Raw genomic sequence first — 24552 nt, 5'->3', positions numbered from 1 at the left:
CAGGAATTTTGCTTAATTTACTACTGTCTCTTTCTTAAGCACCTAAAGTAGTGCTTGGCACTGTTAAAACGAATAATTGAATATTGTGGGAAAAAATGTTCACATTTCTTTCAAATAAGGTGTATTTACTTTCCTCTTTGTTTGGAAAGCCATTTTATTACAATTTTCTTTTATTCTTTTATGATAAAACAATAATAACAAAGATATGAAAGTGCCATTAACAATAACCAACAAAAAAGCTAATTATACTGGTTAAACAGGGAGAAGAAGAACAAAAACTTATTGAGGAAATTTGAAAAAGGTGTCACAGAAGTGAGCAGCCTAAATATAAATATATTGCAAATACAAGTGGGGTAAACTATGTAAGAGCTACCATGAATTTCACCATACGACTGGTTTATATAATTCTGTTAGGGTGATCAGCTTTCATGAATGGACTCTACTGTGACTAGCTATGATGCATTTGTTTAAATTGAAGTTTTTTGGAGATAATTATAGATTCACATACAATTATAAAGAAATAATAAAGAGAGATCATGTATGCTCTTTACTCAGCTTCCCCCAATGTTAACATTTTGCACAACTATAGTATAATATCACAACCAGGGTACTGATAGTGGTACAATCTTATTCAGATTTCTGTAGTTTTACTTGTACTCAGTTCTGCATCTGTGTGTATTTAGTAATATACAGTTCTATAACATGTGTAGGTATTTTCTACTGTATTTTCTGCTGTATTTTCTACCGTAGTCAAGTGATATGGTTTGGCTCTGTCCCCACTCAAATCTCATGTCAAATTGTAATCTCCACATGTTGAAGAAGGGGCCTGGTGGGAGGTGACTGGATCATGGGGGAGGATTTTCCCCTTGCTGTTCTTGTGATAGTGAGTTCTCATGAGATAAGGTTGTTTGAAAGTGTGTGGCACATCCCCTTCTGCTCTCTCTCTCCTGCTCTGCCATGGTAAGATGCACTTGCTTTCCTTTTGCCTTCTGCCATGATTGTATGTTTCCTAAGGCCTCCCAGCCATGCTTGCCTGTATAGACGGCAGAACTTTGAGTCAATTAAACCTCTTCTCTTCATAAATTACCCAGTCTCAGGTAGTTCTTTATAGCAGTGTGAGAATGGACTAATAAGATACTGAGCAACTCCATCACCACTCAAATCCCTCCTGTTGTTTTTTATAGCCAATCACCAACCTCTCAGGTTCCCCTCAACTTAACCCATAACACTAATCTATTCTTTATTTCTATAATTTTATCCTTTCAAAAATGTTATATAAGTGGAATCATATAATTCATTGGAATTGGCTTTTTTTTTTTAACTTAGCATAATTCACTGGAGATTCATCCAAGATGTCGTGTGTATCGTTAGTCTATACTTTTTTATTCTGAGTAGTATTCCATTGTATGTATGTGCCTCAGTTTGTTTAACTACTCATCAGCTGAAGGACATCTGGACTGTAAACACTTTTTGACTATTACAAATAAAGCTGCCATGAACATTCATGTATAGGTTTCTGTGTGAACATAAATTTTTATTTCTTTTATATTCAAGTTTAAGCAAAACACACTTAAAAGGAAAAAAGAGGAATATTAAACATTTCTGCCAAAAATGTATTGCCAAAATTATACTTGTAAAGGTTTATTGAGCTTTGGACAGCTGTGGAGGAACTCCATGAGACAGACTGATATCACGTGCCTTCTTTATTTTTTGACTTCAACTTTTATTGTAGATATAGGGGGTACATGTGCAGGTTTATTAAATGGGTATATTGCACCCAGATAGTGAGCATAGTACCCAATAGGCAGTTTTTCAAGTCATGTCCACTGTCCTCCCTCCTCTCCTAGTAGCCTGTAGGGTCTATTGTTCCCATGTTAATGTCCATGTGTGCTCAATGTTTAGCTCTCACTTACAAGTGAAAAAATGTGTTATTTGGTTTTTTGTTCCTGCATTAATTCACTTAGGATTATAGCCTCTAGCTCCATCCATCTTGTTACAGAGCACATGATCTTGATCCTTTTTATGTTCTTGTGTAGTATTCCGTAGTGCATATGTACCACATTTTCTTTATCCAATCCGCCATTGATGGGCACTTATGTTGATCCCACATCTTTACTATTTGGTTACTGTAGCCTTATAGTATAGTCGAAGTCAAGTAATTTGATGTCGCTGGCTTTGTTCCTTTTGCTTAGGATTGCTTTGGCTATTCGGACTGTTTTTTGGTTCCACATACATTTTAGAACAGTTTTTACTAATTTGTGAAGAATGATGGTGGTGGTTTGACAGGAATAACATTGAATCTGTACATTGCTCTGAACAGTATGATGATTTTAATGATACGGATTTTTTGCATGGAATGTTTTTCCATTTGTTTGTCTTGTCTCTGATTGCTTTCAGCAGTTATGTAGCTCTCCTTGTAGAGATCTTTCACCTGCTTGCTTAGCTGTGTTTCCAGGTATTTCATTTTCTTTGTGGCTGTTGTAAATGAGAGTGTTGGTTCTTGATTTGACTCTTAGAGTGTCATGTGCCTTCTTACGTGATGCACTGAGGAAGACATACATCAGTTAGGTAGTGTTCTTGCCAAGAACTTATGACCTGAATCTAATCATGAGAGAGATCAGACAAACCCAAATTGAGGAACATTCTTTAAAATAAATGGCCTATAGTCTTCAAAATGTCAAGGAAGATTAAAGGAGACAAAAGGGACATGAAAACTAAATGCAATGTGTCAACCTGGCTTGGATTCTGAACCAGAAATATATGTTAAAAAATAAGGACATTATTGAGACAATTGGTAAATTTTTAATAAAGTCTTTAATTTGATAAAAATATTGTAGCAATGTAAATCCACTGACATTGATAATTATACTGTGGTTATATACCTGCATGTCCTTTTTGTTTTTGTTTTTGCTTTCTTTTTTTTTCAGACAGGGTCTCACTCTGTCATCCAGGCTGGAGTGCAGTGGCATGATCAAGGCTCCCTGTAGCCTCAAACTGCTGGGTTCGGGTGATCCTCCTCTCTGCCTCTTGAGTAACTGGGACCAACTAGCTGGCGCCACCATGCCAGGCGAATATATGTATATTTTTAATTTGTGGAGATGAGGTGTGGCTATGTTGTCCAGGCTGTTCTCAAACTCCTGGGCTTAAGCAATTTTTCAGCCTCGGTCTCCCAAATTGTTGGGATTAAGGCATGAGCCACTACACCTGGCCTACATGTCCTTACTCTTGAAAAATATTCACTGAAATATGATACCTACAACTTATTCTCATATGGTAAAAAAAAAAATTAAATACATATATGGGAAGGGAAAGACCATGATAAAGCAAATGTGGCCAAATTTTAGCAATTTGTGAATCTGGATGAAATATATGTGGAATTTTTTGTAGTATTAATGCAATTTTGCTGCACTAGACTGCAAAGCATTTGAGAAATCAAATGAATCTTACTCATTTGGGATCCTCCACCTGAGTACAGTGCCTTGGACATAGTATGGAGCTTGATAAACATTAGTGAAAAGCTGTCAGGCTATGGGGTAACAACTAGTGCTTGTACAAGTGCTTGTTAAGGATAGTTGAAAAAGATGCTACTTGAGGCATCTTGGAATTACTTGGAGCTGGTTTTCACAACATGGGCCCTGCTTCCATCTACTAGAACATTTTATATTTGATTTTCACTTAGCAGTCAGAGCTTTCCACAGCATTTTTACAAACTCTTGACTATTCCTGGTTGAAGTCTCAGAATAGACTCTGGACCATGTTTTTCATCCATGTACGTTAGCATAGCTTTGGCCATTTTCTTGTTGTACACTTCTTAAAATAACTTTTATTATTTTATTTTTTCACTGATGTATGTGTATTTGGGGAGTTTAGAAAATATGGGCAAGTATGAAGAAATACGTCCAATCCTGTCTTATTGCACAGTGAGAACATTTGGGTGTCTATTTTTATGCATAAATGCATGATGCTTATTTAACAAAAACGTGGCCATATTGTGCATGCTGACTAGTAATCTATTTATTTCCCACTGTTTAGTGTGTTGTTCACATCTTTCCACACAATTATGTATTATTTTATAATTCTATTTTTGATGACTTTGTAATATTCCATGATTATAATGCACAATGGAATCATTTATTTATCCAGTCCTTCATTATTGGACAATTAGGTTGCCATCAGTTTTGACCTTTTATAAACAATATGGCAATTAACATTATGTAGCTGGATATTGTCACTCATCTATGATTTTCCTTAGACCAGATTGCTAGAAGATTTGTAAGATTAATTTCTATGAATATTTCCATAGAGATGCAAAATTGCCCTTCAGAAAAGTTTGAAAATTACTCTGTTCTCTCTCTAGCAATGAATGAGAATGGAGATTTTTCCTCATCTTGCCAACCTTGGCTGCTATTTTTTGAATCTATGGGTATTGATCATTTTCTCTTCAATGTAATTGTGGCTATTTGTTTATTTGTTTTGGATCAGTGGTTCTCACCTCTGGCTGTATGTGGATGTCCTGGTAAGCTTCTAAATAATACTAATGTTTGACTCTTAGCTCCAACCAATTGAATCAGTTGCTCCTCTGCAGTTCCAATATTCATCCCAGTTTGACAACTATTTTTTGGGGCTTGGATGATAGCTGATACAGGAAAAAACTGCTGAGATATTGATTTGGTTCAAAAAATCATAGTAAATCATGACATCACATCAGAAAAAATTTCCCCAATAGACAAACTGGCTGACAAATATTATTTAGTGAGCTCTACAGATAACCAAGGCTTACTACATTTCCAGTGACATTAGCTCAAAGTCAAAACAATGTCTGTCGGTCAGACACTGGCCAAATTTGGGCCTACCAATATGGCTGTGAAGCCCTAAGTTCACACTTAGGATCAAGAACTTAATGAGCATCTGAATTATCAGGAATAAAGATATGGCTTTTCATAAAAAAGAACAAAATCATGTCCTTTGCAGCAACATGGATGGAGCTGCAGGCCATAATCATAAGTGAATTAACTCAGGAACAGAAAACTAAATACTACTTATAAGTGGGAGCTAAACATTAAGCACACATGGACAAAAACAAGGGAGCAGACACTGTGGACTACTAGTCGGGGAGGTAGGGGGTGATGCATGGGTTAAAAAAGTATGTATTGAATACTATGCTCACTACCTTGGTCCAACATACCTATATAACAAACCTGCACATTTACCTCTGTATCTAGAATAAAAGTTGAAATAAAAAAATAAATGAGTGAACACATTAAGTAGTCACCTAAATAAAACAGGTCTATATGTTTATCTGAAAGAAAAAGGTGCAGAGTCTTGGCAAACTATTTATATATATATATTAAACATTTTGTTGTGAGATAATTGTGGGTTCACATTCAGTTGTGAGACATAATACAGAGAGACTTTGTATATACTTTACCCATTATCCCCCTGGTAATACCTTGCAAAACTATGATACAATAGTTTTGAACAATATTATAATCTGCATGTGGACATTGATACAGTTTAGATACAGAGCATTTCCATCACCACAACAAATCCCCCATGTTGTACTTTTATAGTCATTTCCCTTCCACTTAAATACCTTCCTTAGCTCCTGGCAATTACTAAGCTAGTCTCCCTTTCTTTAAGTTTGCCGTTTCAAGAATCTTATATAAAGGAATCATACAGTATATAACTTTTTGGATTTGTTTTCTCACTTAGCAAAATTCTCTGGAGATTCACTCAAATTGTATGCATTGGTAGTTTGTTCCTTTTTATTTCTGTGTAGTATTACATGATAGGGATATACCCCAGTTTTTTTTTTAACCATTTACCCATTGAAGGACATCTGGGTTGTTTCCAGTTTTTTGCAATTACAAATAAAGCTGCAATAAAAATCCATGTAGATTTCTTTTTGTATGAGCATATGTCTTCATTTCTCTGGGATAGCAGTGCAGTTCCTGGGTCATATGAACACTGCATGTGCAGTTTTTTTAAGAAACTGCCAAACTGTTTTCCAGAGAGGCTGTACCATTTTATATTCACACTAGCAATGTACATGTGATCCTGTTTGATATGGTTTAGCTGTGTCCCCACCCAAATCTCACCTTGAATTGTAACTCCCACAATTTTCACATGTTGTAAGAGGGACCCAGTGGGAGGTAATTGAATCATGGGGGCGGGTCTTTTCTGTGCTATTCTCATGATACTGAATAAGTCTCATGAGATCTGATGGTTTTATAAAGGGGAGTTTCCCTGAACAAGTTCTCTTCTCTTGTCTGCTGCCATGTGAGACGTGCCTTTCACCTTCCACCATGATTGTGAGGCCTCCCTGTCACATGGAACTGAGTCCATTAAACCTCTTTCTTTTGTAAATTGCCAGTCTTGGGTATTTCTTTATCAGCAGCTTGAAAATGAACTAATACACAGTTTCTTCACATTCTCACCAGCATTTGATATTGTCATTAGTTTCATTTTAGCTATTCTGATAGGCATACAGTACTCATCACATTCCTAATTTTATTTCCTTAATAGCTAATGATGTGAAACATATTTCATATGTTGGTTTCCATCTTCTTTGATGAAATGTCTGTTTTTTTTTCTGTTGAGATTTGAGAGTTCATTACATACTTGTCCTTTTTCAGTAATGTGGTTTGCAAATATTTTCTCCAAGGTTATAACTTTTCTTTTTATTCTTTTAATGGAGTCTTTTGCAGAGCAAAAGTTTTTAGTGTTGATGGAGTCTAATTCATCAAGTTTTTAAAAAAATAGATCATGTTTTTAGTGTCAAGTATAAGAACCCTTGCCTAGGCCTACATTCTGAAGATTTTTTTCCTATATTTTTCTTAAAATTTTATGTTTTATAATTTACATCTAATTCTATAACCCATTTGGATTAATTTTTGTTTATGTTTCTTTTTTTGTTTTGCTTAAGGATGTCTAGTTTCTGAGCACCATTATTGAGCAAGTCACTGAATTGCTTTGTACTTCCGTCAAAAACCAGTTGAGCATATTGTTTATTTCTGGGTTCTCTGTTCTGTTCGATTATGCTTATCACTCTGGCAATATCACACTCCTGATTACTGTAGCTATATGATAAATCTTGAAGTTTGGTAGATGATTTTTTACACTTTATTTTTCTCTTTCAAAGTTGTTTTACTATTCTAGTTCCTTTTACTTTTCATATAAATTTTAGAATAATCTTGTCTATATATAAAAGGATATTGCTGGGATTTTGATATAAATTATGTTAAACCTGTACATCAGTTTGAGGAGAATTGGTTTCCTTATAGATTTAGTCTTTTGATCTATGAGTACAGTACATCTCTCCACTTATTTAGATCTCTCTCTCTCCTTTCCTCTCTGGCCTTCCTTCCCTCCCTCTCTCCTTCTCTTCTTTCCTTTCCTTCTTTTTTCCTATCTTTTCTTTCACTCTCTCCTGCTTCCTCTTCTCTCCTTTTTCTTTTCTTTTTATTAGTTTTGCAGCTTTTAGGACACACGTCCTGTACATGTTTTGCTAGATTTGCACCTAAATATTTATATTTTGAGCAATTATAAATGGTATTGAATTATTAATTTTGTTGTTCACATGTTCATTGCTAGTATGTAGAAACATAACTTATTTTGTATGTTTTCTTGCATTCTGTGACCTTGCTGAAGTCATTTATTTTATGAGGTTTTTTTTGATAGATTCCTTGCCATTTTCCAAGTTGACAATCATGTAACCTTCAAACACTTTTATTTATTCCTTTGTGATATATATGTCTTTTATTTCTTTTTCTCGCCTGTTGCTCTGGGTAGAACTTCCAGTACTATGCTGAATAAGACATCCTTGCATTGTTCCAGTCTTGTAGGGAAAGTATTCAATATTATAATGTTAACTGCAGATTGTGTTGTAGATACTGTTCATCAAGTTGAAGACATTTCCTTCTGTTCCTTTTTTTTCAAGACCAAGTCTCACTCTGTCACCCAGGCTGGAGTGCAGTGGTGTGATCTTGGTTTACTGCAGCCTCTGCAACCAATTCTCGTGTCTCACCCTCCCAAACAGCTGGGATTACAGGTGTGCACCACCATGCCTAGTTAATTTTTGTATTTTTAGTAGAGATGGGGTTTTGACCTATTGGCCAGGCTGGTCCCGAACTCCTGACCTCAAGTGATCCATTTATCTTGGCCTCCCAAAGTGCTGGGATTACAGGTGAAAGCCATCACACCTGGTCTCCCCTCTAAATTTTCTGAAAAAAAATTAAAGTCATGAGTAGGTGTTGAATTATGTCACTGCTTTTTCTGCATTGATTTTTGTGATTTTTTTTTTTGTTCTTCTTATCTGCTAATATAATGGGTTACACTGATTGCACTTTAAATATTGAAGCCTCCCACTTGGCAATGATATATAATCTGTTTATATATTGATGAATTCTATGTGCTAATATTATTTTGGGCTAGGTATGGTGCACACCTGTAGTGCCAGCTACTCCGGGGGCTGAAGTGGGAGCATCGCTTGACTCTAGAAGTTTGAATTCAGCCTGGGCAACATAGTGAGACCCCATCTTTAAAGAGAAAACCCCAAAACAGAATATTATTTTGAAAATTTTTGCATCTGTATTAATGAGAAGTATTGGTATTTTACTTTTTTGTAGTGTCTTTGTCTGGCTTTGGTATCAGAGTAATGCCAGCTTAATTAAATAAATTGGGAAGTGTTCCTTTCTCTTTTACAGAACGTTATAAAATGTGTTCCCTTCTCTTTTATTTTCTAGAATTATTGTGTAGAATCAATGTTAATTATTCTCTAAACATTTGGTAGAATTCTCTGGTGAAAACATCTGGTCCTAAAGATTTCGTCTTGAGGAGTTTTTAAAATTACAAATTCAATTTTTTAAACAGTTATAAGGCTATTCAAAATTTCAATTTCATATTGGATGAATTGTAATGTGTTAAAGAGAAATTATTCAATGATACTTCTAAAGCATAGCAAGGAAAACTTTATTCAGGACCACTGTGATGGGTATAGGGACCATTGCAATGAGGTCTTGCAGTAGGGGAGAGACATTGGCTCAACTCTGCATACAGCATAAGCAAGGAGAAATTATAGTCAAGGAGCATTGTGGGGGTCAGTGGATGGAAAATTACTTAGAGGAAACATCAGGAGTCGAGGGGATTCTGGCTAAACCAACCTAACAGTATTCTTGCTGAAGGCAAGCCAGGGTAGTCAGACATCACTTGGAGGATGGTAGAGGGTGAGGAGCCTGATTGCATATGGAACATGGGGGATTCTTCTCAAAATGACTTAGCAGTGTTCTTTGCTAAAATTGCACTTTACAAGGAAGTACACAGATGGGCCTAGCAGAAGGTTTAGAAGCCTTACTAAAGCTTGGCCAAGTAAAGAATCTTTGTCAGGTGGTTTGTGTTTTTCAAAAAAATTTGTCAATTTTGTCTAAGTTTTCAAATTTGTGTATGTGGAGTTGTTAGTAGTATTCCTTTTGATGTCTTCAAGTATCCTTTGGATACCTGATATTAATAATTTGTGTCTTCTCTCTCTTTCTCTCTGTCAGTCTTGCTATAGGTTTGCTAATTGTATTGACATTTTCAAAGTGCTAGCTTTTTGTTTTATTGCTTTTTCTGTACTATTCTTCTGTTTCAGTTTAATTGCTTTTTGCTTTTATCTTCATTATTTCCTTTTTATGTTTGCTTGGGGTTTATTTGCTACTTCCCGGTGAAGGTTGAAGGCCAGGATGCCCATATGGTCTTCTTTGACACCGTATGTGGAAGTGGAAATGGAGGTGATCACCTCATTACTGGCCAGTGGGAATGAAAGTCTCAGCTCCCTAGTTGGCCTTCTCTGACATAACCTTGGTGGTTGCTGGGGTCCCTTCTTGCAGCCTCCCAAGGGTGGAAGTATAGGCTCTTCACTTAGTCTTTGGTGATGAGAGTGGGGTTAAACCACCATTTCTTTCTCTGGTGTTTGGCTGCAATGCACTGGTTATTATCTAAAAATCATTCTAGGCTGCTTTTGACCTGGTCCTTTAGCTGATTTTGAGTCCAGTCTTATTTTGGAGCTGTTTTGTGTGACTTTATCTGTTTCCAGGTTGCCAGCTTTTTCAGCTTCAAATCTGGAATATGTGAGGCAAAAAGAACATCCAGGAAATGCACCACCACATTTCTTTTCCAGTCTCTGTTATCTATTTTTCTATTCTCTACCTCCATGTGTTGAAAATTTTTAGGTCCCACATATAAGTGAGAACATGTGATTCTTGTCTTTTTGTGCCTGACTTATTTAACTTACGATAATGACCTTCAATTCCATCCATGTTGCTGCAAATGATGTCATTTTACTCTTTTTAATGGCTGAATATTATTCCATTGTGCAGATATGGCACATTTTATTTATCCATTCATTTGCTGATGGACACTTAATGATTCCGTCTCTTAGATATTGTAAGTAGTGCTGCCGCAAACATGCAAGTGCAGATGTCTTTTTGATATATTTATTTCTTTTTCTTTGGGTAGATACCCAGTAATAGGATTGCTAGATTGAACGGTGATTCTATTTTTAGTTTTTGACAAATCTCCATAGTGCTTTCCATAGTGGTTGTACTAGTTTATGTTCCCATCGAAAGTGTATAAGAACTTCCTTTTCTGTGCATTCTCACCAATGTCTGTTTTTTGACTTTTTAACAATAGCTATTCTGACTTGTGTGAGATGAAATCTCACTTTCTGTGTGTGTGTGTGTGTGTGTGTGTGTTTTCCTTTGATACAGTACCTCTTTTGTCCAGGCTGGAGTGGAGTGGCATGATCTCAGCTCACCACAACTTCTGCCTCCTGAGCTCAAGCCATCTTCCTGCCTCAGCCCCCTCAGTATCTGGAACCACAGGCATGTGCCACCACACCTGGCTAATCTTTTGTAGTTTTTGTAGAGACTGTGTCTCACCATGGTGCCCAGGCTGGTCTCGAACTCCTAAGCTCAAGTTATCTGCCTGCCTTGGCCTCCCAAAGTGCTGGGATTACAGGCGTGAGCCACGTGTGCCCAGCCTTACCGTGGTTTTGATTTGCATTTTTCTGATGATTAGTGATGTTGAGATTTTTTCGTATACCTGTTAGCCTTTGTATGTCTTCTTTTGAGAAATGTCTATTCATGTCCTTTGCCCACTTTTTAATGGAATTATTATTATTATTATTACTTTTTCTGTTGAGTTGCTTGAGTTCCTTGTATTTCTGGATATTAGTCACCTGTCAGAATAGTTTGCAAATATTTTTATCCATTCAACAGGTTGTATCTTTACTGTATTGATTTTTTTTTTTTTTTTTTGCTATTCTGAAGCTTTTTAGTTTAATTAAGTCCCATTTGTCTATATTCTGCTTTTGCTGCCTGTGCTTTCGAGGCTTTTTGTTTTTTAGTCATAAATTCTTTGCTTAGACCAAAGTCCTGGTGAGTTTTTCCTAGGTTTTCTTTGACTATTTTTATAGTTTTGGGTCTTACATTTAAATACTTAATCCATTTTGAATTGACTTTTGTACATGGTGAGAGACAGGGGTCCAGTTTAATTCTTCTGTATAGGGCTATACAATTTTCTCAGCACCATATATTAAAGAGGGCATCCATTCTCCAATGTACATTCTTGTTGGCTTTGTTGAAGATCAATTGGCTATAAATATATGGCTTTATTTCTAGGTTCTGTATCCTATTCCATCCGTTTGCCCATTTTTATGCCAACATCATGCTGTTTTGGTTACTACAGCCTTGTGATATATTTTTAAGTCAGGTCGTATGATGCCTCTAACTTTATCCTTTTTGCTCGGAATTATTTTGATTGTTTAGACTCTTTTTGATTCGATATAAATTTTGTTTTTTTCTAATTCTGTGAAGAATAAAAATATTTTGATAGGGACTGTATTGAATCTGTAGATTGTTTTTGGCATTATGCTTACTTTAATGATATTGATTCTTTCAATCTATTAACATGGGTTTTTTTTTTTCATTTGTTTGTGTCATCTTCAATTTCTTTCAATAACATTTTGGAGTTTTTCTTGTAGAGATCTTTCACTTCCTTGGTTAAATTTATCCCAGGTATTTTATTTTATTTTTATAGCCATTATAAATGGGACTGCCTTCTTAATTTATTTCTCAACTAGTTCATGATTGGTGTACAGAAATGCTACTAATTTTTGCACACTGATTTTATAAACTGCAACTCTACTGAATTCATTTAAACAAATCTGAGAGATTTTTTGTGGGGTCTTTAGGTTTTTCTAGATATAAGATCATACCATCAGCAAAGAGGAACAGCTTGAATTCTTCATTTCAAATTTGGATGTCTTTTATTTATTTTCCTTGCCTGATTTCTCTGGCAATCTCAAAATCCTGATTAAAATTTTTTTGTTACTGAAAATGTCAGGTAGTTTGTTTCATATATTTTAAATAAAATAAATGTCTGTTGCTTTGATTATCTCCTCTTATTTTGTTACTTGTAAATGAGACCACGAATTGAACATCATGTGTGCAAGATATGAATATTTTATGGGAGGCATAGCTCTCTTTGTTGGAGCTATCATTGGGGATGGTTTCTTTGGGAAATACCAAGGAAGAGATAGGGAAGCAGGAGATTGACCTTGTGTTAAGTTCATAAGTTAGTGTTATCATCCCAATTTTTCAGCTGTGACCATGGCTTACAGGGGTTAGAATTATTTAAGATGTCAAGGTTGATAGTTAAGCCTATATCTGTTTACTGATAACAATTACTTTTGCCATCCTCCCAAATGACCTTCTTCAGGTCATAAGATCATTTATATTAAAGTTTTGTTGTAAGTTAGATACAGTTTATTCTGGAAGATACACTATAGATAAGACACTATAGTATAGATAAGATCTATAATATATCTGCTAGTTAACTTCAGTAACTTTCATATGCACTTTATAAAGTAACATCTGGCAAATGAAATAAGACAATTCTCTCTCCTATTTCAGCTTAGGCAACTTGATTCATGACAAAACTTCTGAAGAGGGGTATGTACTAAGAATTTTGTGGACAAAGAAAAAAATGTCAAAGGAGAAAAATTAAAGAATACAAAAAAAAAAACAGGATAGAGAAATTTGTGTCTCAATAAAGCATCAATACAAGTTTAGCACAAGAAACATTTTAAGCATTAAAAATCAGTCATTATTTTGACAGTCAAATGTTATCCAAAGATAAATCTAGCAAATAATGTGAATGGTTAGGTCAGGTAATATAACTTTGGCTTAAAATTGAAGTATCGGCTGGGTGCGATGGCTCATGCTTGTAATCCCAGCACTTTGGGAGGCTGAGGTGGGTGGATCTATTGAGGAGTTCGAGACCAGCCTAGCCAATGTGGTGAAACCCCATCTCTACTAAAAAATACAAAAAAATTAGCCAGGCCTGGTGGCGGGGCACCTGTAATCCCAGCTACTTGGGAGGCTGAGGCAGGAGAATTGCTTGAACCCAGGAGGTGGAGGCTGCTGTAAGCCGAGGTCGCGCCATTGCACTCCAGCCTGGGAAATAAGAGTGGGTCTCCATCTCAAAAAAAAAAAAAAAAAAAATTGAAGTATCGATATAAAATACAAAAATTATATGATGTGGGACTAAGTACTATAATTTAGGCTAAAAATACTGTAGTTTCACAAATTAACCTTAATTTTTGAGGCATTATCATAGTATTGTGGGTACATAAGAGAATGCCCTTAAGCTGAAATGCATGATATATGAAATGTACCTTCAAATGGTCACCAAAAGAAGTCAGTTGGAATCTTTTGTTTCCATGTTCACTTTGCTTTGCTGTCACCTTTTTCGTCAGGCACAGAAGTCATAGTGCATAGGACCCATAATACTCTTAGAGATCCATGAATTGTTTTAATTTCTTTTAAAATCAGAAGACAAAAATAAATGTCTAGGTTAAACAAATGTTTTAATATATAATATTAATAGTCTTGATACCAACACAGTCATGAAATATAATTTTAAATATATTATTATGGAGAAAGAAGCACATGAAAATGCCTATGGCTCATGAAAGCAGTAATAACCTTGGTTGCCACCATTAGAATTTAAGCTGCCTGATAACAGAGGCCAGCAGTCTTGTTCCTGCCTGTATCCTGGACATTCAACACAGTGCCTGGTATGTGACTTAGTCTCAGTTAGCATTTGTTGACTGAAGGAAAGGGTGAATGAGTTACTTTGACTTGAGTTGTATGAACATTAAACATATTCTTCTATAAAAGTTGTATAAAACACTCTTCTATAAGCTAAGTATACATAATTTTTGGAATACAAAACATTTTTGATTGTCAACATCTCTTTCCCTCTTTGTCACAATGGAAAATCAAGAACTGATTGCACAGGAAGGAGAGAATGGATCAATAATTGAACTGCCATTTTTTGACCACTAACTATATGATAGGCAGTGACTTCCATCCCAGGCACTCTTTTTACACACTGTAAGTGCAATGTATCTGCCTCTAGGAGGAAATGACATGACAATTTTATGAATAGTGTTCTGTGTATAATTTGCATGTAACAACAACAACACCACACAGTAACAACTTACAAGTAATTTATTGGGCACTTGTCATATGCCAGGCAATGTGCTCAAAGACACTTCACATGAATGATGTCATTTAATCTTTACAACAAACAGGTTTCCTATAGAAAACCCAACAATACCTCATTTTATAGATGAGCAAACTGGGGACCAAGAGGTTAGTAATTCCCTCAGTATCACACAGAGAGCAAATGGCAGGGCCAAGATGTGAGCACAGGTCACCTGACTCAGAAGCATATGTGCCCTTATCTGTCCTGTTCTGCTTCCCACATGTGTCTCAGTTGCTAATGCCTTGAGCAAACTGCCTGTGAAACTTGAGAGGCTACTTTTGGCTTTTCAAACAATTTGCACTTGTGTGTGTCCCAATTCTGGATTGAATCTTTCACCCATAACTATTGTGGGTAGTAATGTCTGGAACTCAAGTATCTGAAATCACCTTGTGATAATGCTGAGAAACAGAAATTAATGTGAAACAAAAATTTGTACAAGGCTGAGCGTGGTGGCTCAGACCTGTAATACCAGTACTTTGGGAGGCTGAGGTGGGTGGATCACTTGAGTTCAGGAGTTCAAGGCCAGCCTAGCCAACATGGCAAAACTCTGTCTCTAATAAAAAAAAAAACGAAAATTAGCCAGGCATGGTGGCACATGCCTATAGCTACTTGGGAGGCTGAAGTGGGAGAATCACTTGAACCCAGGCGGCAGAAGTTGCAGTGAGCTGAGATTGCACCATTGCACTCCAGTCTGGGCAACACAGCGAGACTCTGTCTCAAAAAAAAAAAAAAAAAATTGTACAGCCTCTTTTGCCACAACCTGATGCGTTAGAGTCTATGCTCTGATAAGTAAAACACAATGCACTGTGGGCTATGTTGTAGAGACCCCGGGGAGGGTGAGCATTGCTGCAAAATTCCTCATGGACCCATTGGCCTGGCAGTAGCAGACAGTAAGAGAGCTAGACTCAGGTTTTCTCAAACTTAAGCTGACTTTCAGCTTTTCTGCCCTCAGGACAGGGAAGAGCCCCACATTTAGGTCTATTAACCTGAAATCTGTCAGTTGGAGACAGGTAACACTTTTCTTTAAAACCAAACCATCTTAAGGCCAAGGTGGTTGTGGTTTTACTGGCTTGAGCACACCACTGACTAGAAAAAACTAGAAGGTGTCCAAAATCAGAAAGTTTCCCCACAAGCCTAATCTGCTGAGAGAACACACAAGAACAGCTATACTTTAGGCAGGATTTATAGAGGACAGTTTCTGCATGATGTCCCCTGTTATGGGCCCTGTGATGGTTAATACTGAGCATCAACTCGATTGGATTGAAGGATACAAAGTATTGATCCTGGGTGTGTCTATGACGGTGTTGTCAAAGGAGATTAACATTTGAATCAGTGAGCTGGGAAAGGCAGATCCACCCTTAATCTGGTGGACACAATCTAATCAGTGGCCGGCTAATATAAAGCAGGCAGAAAAAGGTGAAAAGGAAGACTAGCCTAACCTCCCAGCCCACATCTTTCTTCCGTGCTGGGTACTTCCTGCCCTCAAACATCAGATTCCAAATTCTTCAGTTTTGAGACTCGGACTGGCTTTCCTTGTGTCTCAAGCTTGCAGACAGCCTATTGTGGGATCTTGTGATCATGTAAGTTAATACTTAATAAGCTCCCCTTTATATATAGTGTATCTATCCTATTAGTTCTGTCCCTCTAGGGAGCTCTGACTAATACAGGCCCTCTGAGGAATGGTATTCATATTTTAATCTAAAAGATGGTTAGGTATACAGGGCCTGTGTTTATGCAATGGTGGATGTATGAATGAATGAGTGAATAAATGAATCCCCCCCTCTGCAGGATTATTCTTCTCCCAAGGGACCCTGTATATTTTTATCTATACTTTTCTCTTTTTCTTTTCCTTTTTTTAAATTTAAAATTAAGTTTTAGATTCAGGGGGCACACTTGCAGGTTTACTACAAGGGTATATTGCATGATGCTGAAGTTTGTGCTTCTATTGATCCCATCACCCAGAGAGTGAACATAGCACCTGACAGGAATTTTTCAGCCCTTGGCCCCCTCCCTCTTGCTCTCCTTTTAGAGTCCTGGTGTCTATTGTTCCCATCTTTATATCCATTTCTATACAGGGCTTAGCTTCCATTTATAAGTGAGAATATGTGATAATTGGTTTTCTGTTTCTATGTTAATTTGCTTAGGATAATGGCCTCCAGCTGCAACCATGTTGCTACAAAGGACATGATTTTACTCTTTTTTATGCTGTGTAGTATTACATGGTATATATGTACCACTTTTTAAAATCCAGTCCACTGCTGATGGGCACCTACGTTGTTTCCATGTCTTTGTTATTGTGAGTAGTGCTGTGATAAGCACGAGTGCAGGTGTCTTTTTGGTAGAATAATTTATTTTCCTTTGGGTATATACCCAGTCATGGGATTGCTGGGTCTAATGGTAGTTATATTTTCAGTTCTTTGAGAAATCCTTAAACTTCTTTCCACAGGAGCTGAACTAATTTGCATTTCCACCAACAGCGTTGTCTGTACTTTCCTTATGGCATTTTCTATAGTTTACCTATATTTTTTGACATTGTTATATACTGGAGAGCCACAAAAGGGCTCACAGTTCAACCAGGAAGGCAAAACAAGTTCATAGTTTGTTAATGTAGAATACTACATGGAGAAATAGAGGTATTAAATAAGGGATCTCATCTCCTTGGGTGGCTTTTAAAAAAAATTTATATTGCATAATTTATATTTGAAGAACTATTTGAAGACAAAGTTTAAAGCCTAGGATGATGATATGTTTTTCTAGAGAGCATTTTTCTTTTTTTTTTTTTAACTTAACTCGGCTAAGGACTGGAGGAATATCTATTTGGAATGATGTTAATTTGGTTTTAGGGATTGCGAGAGTTTGAGGCTGAGCATCTGTATTGCAAGGGCCAGTCTACCTTTGTTTCACCATTACCCTGGGATAGAGCGACTCCAGCCCAATGTGTGAATGCTCCTGTGCTCCTCACCTTCGCAGAGGGTTCCAAACTCCAATTCTTAGCCCCTTACACTTACAGTATGTTGAGAAGAACTGCCCAGCCACTCCTCTTTTCAACAGCCTCTCCCGAGTCAACAAATGTGCCTAAGAATAAGCAACATGAAAATCACACTCATATCCCAGGATTTCCATCTTCTGGACCTTGGCCTGATGATTCTCCAATACATTGTATTTGTGATGTCTTAAAGTAGATTTAAAAATTTCTCGAGGCCGGGCGCGGTGGTTCAAGCCTGTAATCCCAGCACTTTGGGAGGCCGAGACGGGCGGATCACGAGGTCAGGAGATCGAGACCATCCTGGCTAAAACGGTGAAACCCCGTCTCTACTAAAAAATACAAAAAACTAGCCGGGTGAGGCGGCGGGCGCCTGTAGTCCCAGCTACTCGGGAGGCTGAGGCAGGAGAATGGCCAGAACCCGGGAGGCGGAGCTTGCAGTGAGCTGAGATCCGGCCACTGCACTCCAGCCTGGGCAACAGAGCAAGACTCCATCTCAAAAAAAATAAATAAATAAAAAAAAAATAAATTTCTCAAGATTTTTTACTTTCTCTATGTAGGAATATTAGTTCCAGTTATCTACTTTGTTATTACCAGAAGTGCAAACACTGATGTGGCTTCTTTTTTGGAAGACCCAAGGCAAAAATAATTATCATAACAAATGCTATTGCCATTGGTATTTTATAGACAAGATTCTGCTATTCAGCATGATTCTTCTTGAACTCTGAATACTATGATTTTAGACTAGGGAGAAATATTACTGATCACTTTGTCTCGATCCTTGTTTTACTGAGGAAGGGGAAAGGGAAGCGACTTATATAGGAGTGGGCAGAGCTAGAATTATTACCAGATCTGAATATAGTACCCCTCAGCTGCCCACACAATGCATCAGTTTAATAAAATAAGACACTACCATAGAAACCGTCAGTAGTAAGTACATTTGGCAGAATGATTAAACTTTTTATTTAAAACATTACCTGATATGAGAAAATACATACTTTCTAGAAACACTTTAATTCTTCCACCACTGCTGTTTTATGAAGATTTTTTCCTGGATTTTTTTTTTTTTTTTTTTTTGGCAGTTTTCCAAGAAATGTCTGCTTCTACAATCCAAAAGGTTATCTTAGTGCATAGCCCTTTTAACATTAGTGAGAGCTGCTTCTCTACAAACTGTTTTCTCTGCAGAGGCTTTCTTTTGACAGTGTTGCTGCTCTTCTTGTTCATACTCTTCTTTTCTTTGGCAGTCAGTTGTCTTTGATTATTCTATATGAACCTCTTCCCTTCACTAGCAACATTTCCTCTCACATCTTTCTTCATTGAAATTTAAATAAATTTCTCTGAACTATAGGGAGAGAGATCTTTATTCTCTAATAAAAACTTATTAAATCAAAATGATCCATTCAGCCAAATTTCCATTCAGCCAAATTTCAACAAAAGATAGAAAGAAGCTTCTAAACTAAATAAATATTATGATGTATAACTGATGTGTCATATGCATCAGAAATATAATTAAATTGCATGCTATTTACTGACTTCATCATTGTATCTGCATAAGTGAAGATTACTCAGTTGCTTTTAACCACATTTGGTTTATAAACTACCATGCCAAAAAATTTACTTCTATGTTTCAATTTCTGTAAAATTGTTAAAACCCCAGAGGAAGACGAAGACTATAAAGCCTACATATAGGATTATACGATTATTTATAGCATAAATCTTGGTTTCTGGTACTTCTGACTTCAAAGCTTTGCATAGATTACATAGGAACACTGCTGTTAATCATTCTCTCTGAGACCACTAGAGAACTGTCCTTTAGAATAGCATTTGTCCTAATTATTGTAAATCTTCTCTTATAAAAAGTAGAAACAATCATTATTGTAGTTTCTCAGAGATTTGGTTAATACATAAAATCAGATGGAAGGGAGAAAAATAGCAAACTCTTATGGCTATGGCATGACAGAACTGGAAAGTCCCTTGGAGACAATCAGGCCAATGCTATCAGTTTGATTTCCTCTTTTTGTAGATGAGTAAACTGTAAAGTTTCAGAGGACGGTGTGCCTTATTGCTGGTAATGCTCACTGTTCAAAGACTACCAGAGAGACTTGCAGTCACAAGAATTTGGGTTACTTGATGTAAGAAGGAAGACTGAACCCATCAGCACATGTGGCATGTCTCAATGAGAGTGTGGTGGAAGGACTTGTTATATAATTTGGCTTCATATTAGATGATTTGAGGGAAGATTTAAGGAGGCAGGTGTTCGCCATGAATTGCTTACTGTCAAGAAATGTAAGTAATTCTATGCCTGAGGATCAATAGTTTTTGTACAGGAGGCAGAAGAAACAAAATGGAGTTAAAGCTATAATTGCCAAGAATCAGGCACTTGTGACAGTTGGAAGAAGAAGGTGTTCATGAATTTCTATTATTTCTGTATGTCCAAATAGTCTCAGAAATAAGTTCTTAATATTATTTTTGTCAGAAATAAATTCTCAGAAATAAATTCTATTAACTTCTTGATGTACCTATTTTTTCTATGTACATTGGATTTTAAAACATATTTATTATTGATAAATGATCATGTACCTATTTTTTTGATACATGTAATAATTTAATGCATTCACATAATTTGTAAAGATCAAGTCAATGCAATTTGGATATTCATTATCTTAAATATTTATCTTTATGCTAAAAGCATGTGAATAATTCTCTTCTAGCTATTTTGAAATATATAATAGATTATTTTAAACTGTAGTCACCCTGCTGATCTATCAAACATAGGTCTTATTTTTTTCTATCAAACTTTACATATTTGTACCATTAATCACATTCTCTTCATCCCCCACCTCGCTCCCCTTCCCAGCCTCTGGTAACCACAAATCTACTCTTCATCTTCATGAGATCCCCTTTATTATCATGAGCAGGAAAAGTAGGAGTGAAAATGTGGGTGCCAAGGCAGAGGTGCCTCTGGTTGTAGGGTTTTAGGGGTAAGGCCAATGATGGGGTGAAAGTCACAATGGGAATTTGGAGACCTTGTGAAATTAGGGTAGAATGAAAGAAGGGGGAGTGAAGGAGAAGAAGACAGAGACAAGATCCACTTTCGTCAATAATCTTAATGGGATCTTCTGAATAACTTGCTGCAGCTTCTATATCATCACTGGGTGCTTCACCTTGCACTTCTATGTTATAGAGACAATTCATGAATCAATGTCTGCTACCTTCAAACATTTCAGAATACAAGGAATTAAAAGAAACTGTCTGCAAGTGTCAAGACATAAAGAGTACATGCTCATAATACGGAGTAATTGGAAAGATGCTGATCCTTTCATCAGCAATGTAAAGAAGCTGGATGACAGTAAAGAATACTTTCCAAATTTTAACTGAAATAAATTTTCTAACCTGATAAGCTATTAATCAAGCATGAGGAAGGAATACAAATATTTTAAGAGAGAGAACATCTCAAAAATGTATGTCCTATGCACTTTGCTTCAGCAAGCCACTGCTTATGTGTGCCTACAAAAACTAGGAAGAAAGAAAATGACAAGGTAAGTGAAAATATTGGCTCTAGAAAATTGGGTTCCAAGACAGAAGAGGAGAAAACCAAAGTTCTTGTATGACAGCTGTTAAGCAGGACTAAGAAACAAAATGCTCCCTATTGGACTAGTAGGAAGGAGTGCCGTAGGAGAGTGGCCACCAGAATAAGATGCAAATGGTTATTCAGTGGTTATGGCCATGTATTAAACAGGCTTGAGAGACTATAAGTAACAAGCATATGAGTAAAAAAAAATAAAAAGTTATTGATTGCAGGTAAAGTCAAATGTACGGGAAAGAAAACGTAATTAGAGAATATTAATTGGCACAACAGTGAACAACAGTCACAAAGTTATAATAATGTAAACACTGAGCATTGATTTAACCAAAATTATACAATTATTATGAAATGATGGTTGGATCAAAGTGGGAGTTATTGTGAAAGCCAAATAATCATCCATAATAAGAATTAAATTAAATGTCTAAAATTAATAAGCTAGGAAGTATCAATGAGAACATTATTTACAAATATCAAAGCCAATAAATAGTGAAACAGCTAAAGGGTTAATTACTATTTCTGAGAGGCAAGACTTGTGGAAGAAGAATGTAGGAAAGAGAAAGCTCTGGTTTATTTTTTTCTATAAGACTTTAGGACTATTTTACTCCTAAAATAATGTTCAAGTCTTATTCTGAAAATATAAAATGAAGTAAAAAGTTGCAAACCACACTCCCACAGGGTGTTTTAAAATTTGTTTGTTTGTTTTAAAATTTGCAAGTAAGCATAACGCAAATTCTAGTTTAAAAAACAAATTTTATGAGTACTTCTGATTCTGAACAGGATGGAGTAGACAGACTTCTTCGTATTCTTCCTACCAGATAAGGTAACATCCTGGTCTACAAAATCAAGATTCATAAAATAAGAGATCAATATATAGTACCTTATAAAAATTAAAAGTTAAAATGTTAAACTTCACGCAAAGTTCTTCTATGTGAAGAACTTTGGGAAGGGGATTAAAAGCCAAGCTACAGATTGGGAAAAACATTTACTAGCCACATTTCTGAGTTCTCATATCTAAATATGTAAAGAACTTTCAAACTCAACAGTAAACTACTAAACAATCTGTATTAGTCCATTCTCACATTGCTACAAATAAATACCTGAGACTGGGTAATTTATGAAGAAAAGAGGTTTAATTGACTCACAGTTCCACAGGCTGTACAGGAAGCATGACTGGTAGGCCTCAGGAAACTTATAATCATGGTGGAAGATTGAAGGAGAAGCAAGCACCTTTTTCACACGGCAGAGAGGGGAGAGAGAGCGAAGGCGGAAGTGCTACACACTTTCAAACAACCAGATCTAATGATAACTCACCGTCATGAGAACAGCAAGGGGGAAATCTGCCCCGATGATCTAATCACCTTCACCAGGTCCCTTCCCCAACATTGAAGATTACAATTCAACGTGAGATTTGGGTGTGGACACAGAGAATTGCTACAGGAATCTATACATGATAACGTGGCATAGAAATACACATACACATTATACCATGCCAATATTACTGTTCTATATTGATGGAAGATACAATCTTTGGGGGAAACTGGGTAAAGTGTCTCTCTGTACTAGCTTTGCATTTTCTTATGCTCTTAATGTAATTAATAATGATCTTATAATCTGAAATTATTTCAAAGTAAAAAAGAGAATCTGACCCATAGTTAGTGAGAACAACATCTTGATCATATAGACTCTTTGGAGTTGGGTAGACACATCCTCTATCATCTATTAGTTATCACCTTGTAAAAATTGCCTTATTCTCCTGAGCTTCAGTGTCCTTATACGTACAACAGCAATGGTACTATTACCTTAGTTATCACCTTGTAAAAATTGCCTTATTCTCCTGAGCTTCATTGTCCTTATACGTACAACAGCAATGGTACTATTACCTTAGTGGACTGAGCAAAAAATCAAATAGAATTAAATAGCAGTGTGTGAAATTGTGTAAAATTGTCTGTCAAATGAGAGGGCTTTAACACACGTTAGTATCTTTAGATGAGTGTTGTTTTTTAATTATATGTTGTTAATTTTTCTAGGAGGATCCAAAGATTGTAATCCTTCTGCAGTTTCAAAAAAAAAAAAAAAAAGGTAAAATAGATGGCAATTTATCCCGAAAAGTTATAGGTTATTTTAATTTAAAATAGATTTAACTTTTCTAATCCAGAGCTTTTGGAATATCAAGTAAATACTGGCAAATAGCTAATATTACCAATTCTTAAAATGTAGTGAAATAATTTTTGCGTGTTATTTAAGCTTAGGGAACAAACCACAAACATAGAGTATATTTTTCCTTTCCCTTGATTTTAAGGGAGTTATCAAGAAATAATACCTACCTTGGATAGTAAGGTTTTGCTTTTTCCTCTCATGCTCCTATTCTGGAGTATATATCTATCCCTTATGACTCTCAGGTAGAAAGTATCAAGGATACTCTCCTCTCTGTCCCATGTTTCACTTCAACTCTATAACAAAACAAAATATACAGTTGAAATAAGATTAGAAATTAATACTTCTACCATTGCTTTCAAATAAAATATTCATGTATGTTAAATTTATGAATAAAATCATACACATTTTCCAGAAGTTTTAGTTTTACCTCTCAGTATGTCTTATAGGAATGAAATATGGAAAAGAATTTTAGATTTCAGAAGACAAATTGCCTAAAGGAAAATGATATTCAGAGATTAAGTACTACAAATTGCATTTGATACAACATAAAGTCTCTTTTATTCTATAATCAAGCAATTGTATTAGTTTGTTTTCACTCTGCTGTAAAGATCCTACCTGAGACTGGGTAATTTATAAACTAAAAAAGTTTAATTGTTTCACAGTTCTGCATGGGTGAGGAAGCCTCAGGAAACTTACAATTGCGGCAGAGGGTGAAGGGGAAGCAAGGCATGTCTTACACAGCAGCAGGAGAAAGGGTGAGAGCGTGAGTGAAGGGTAAGTTCCACATTTTAAACCATCAGATCTCGTGAGAACTCACTCACTGTCTTGAGAACAGCATGGGGGAAACTACCCCCATAATCCAATTGCCTCCCACCGCGTCCCCCTTGACATGTGGAGATTACAATTCAAGATGAGATTTGGGTGGGGATATAGAGCCAAACCATATCAGGAATGTTCTGTGGGCACAAGTTTTGGTTGCAGGGCTCTGAGGGCTCTGAGGAAAGACTTGGGAGTACTCACTAGTAAGTAAAAGTGAGGAGACACCTGCACTATTCTTCCAAAGTCAGAAATGCTGGATGAAATACACAACAGGAAACATTAATGTAAAGTCAACCTCACAGGGAAGAAAGAGAAATCCTGTTTCCAGACACTGAGAGGAACTCAAGCCACAGCAACAAGCTCAGACTAAACCCTGATGAATGGTGGGACTGTGGAAGAATGCTGAAGACTTAGGAAA

The 24552-nt window shown here is 36.3% G+C and overlaps 1 long non-coding RNA gene across 1 annotated transcript in view; it reads right to left on the bottom strand.

The window, feature by feature from the left end:
• The window catches only part of LOC105485634 (uncharacterized), a 376161-nt gene that overhangs the window by 25405 nt on the left and 326204 nt on the right, over window positions 1-24552 (bottom strand). Inside the window, exon 6 of the long non-coding RNA XR_011612670.1 lies at window positions 23483-23608. This is a non-coding gene — a long non-coding RNA (uncharacterized lncRNA). The remainder of the gene's footprint in view (window positions 1-23482; window positions 23609-24552) is intronic.

The sequence above is a fragment of the Macaca nemestrina genome, chromosome 14 (assembly GCF_043159975.1).
Source record: "Macaca nemestrina isolate mMacNem1 chromosome 14, mMacNem.hap1, whole genome shotgun sequence".
In the NCBI taxonomy this organism is placed as follows: domain Eukaryota; kingdom Metazoa; phylum Chordata; class Mammalia; order Primates; family Cercopithecidae; genus Macaca; species Macaca nemestrina.
This window is presented reverse-complemented; position numbering and strand designations above follow the sequence as displayed.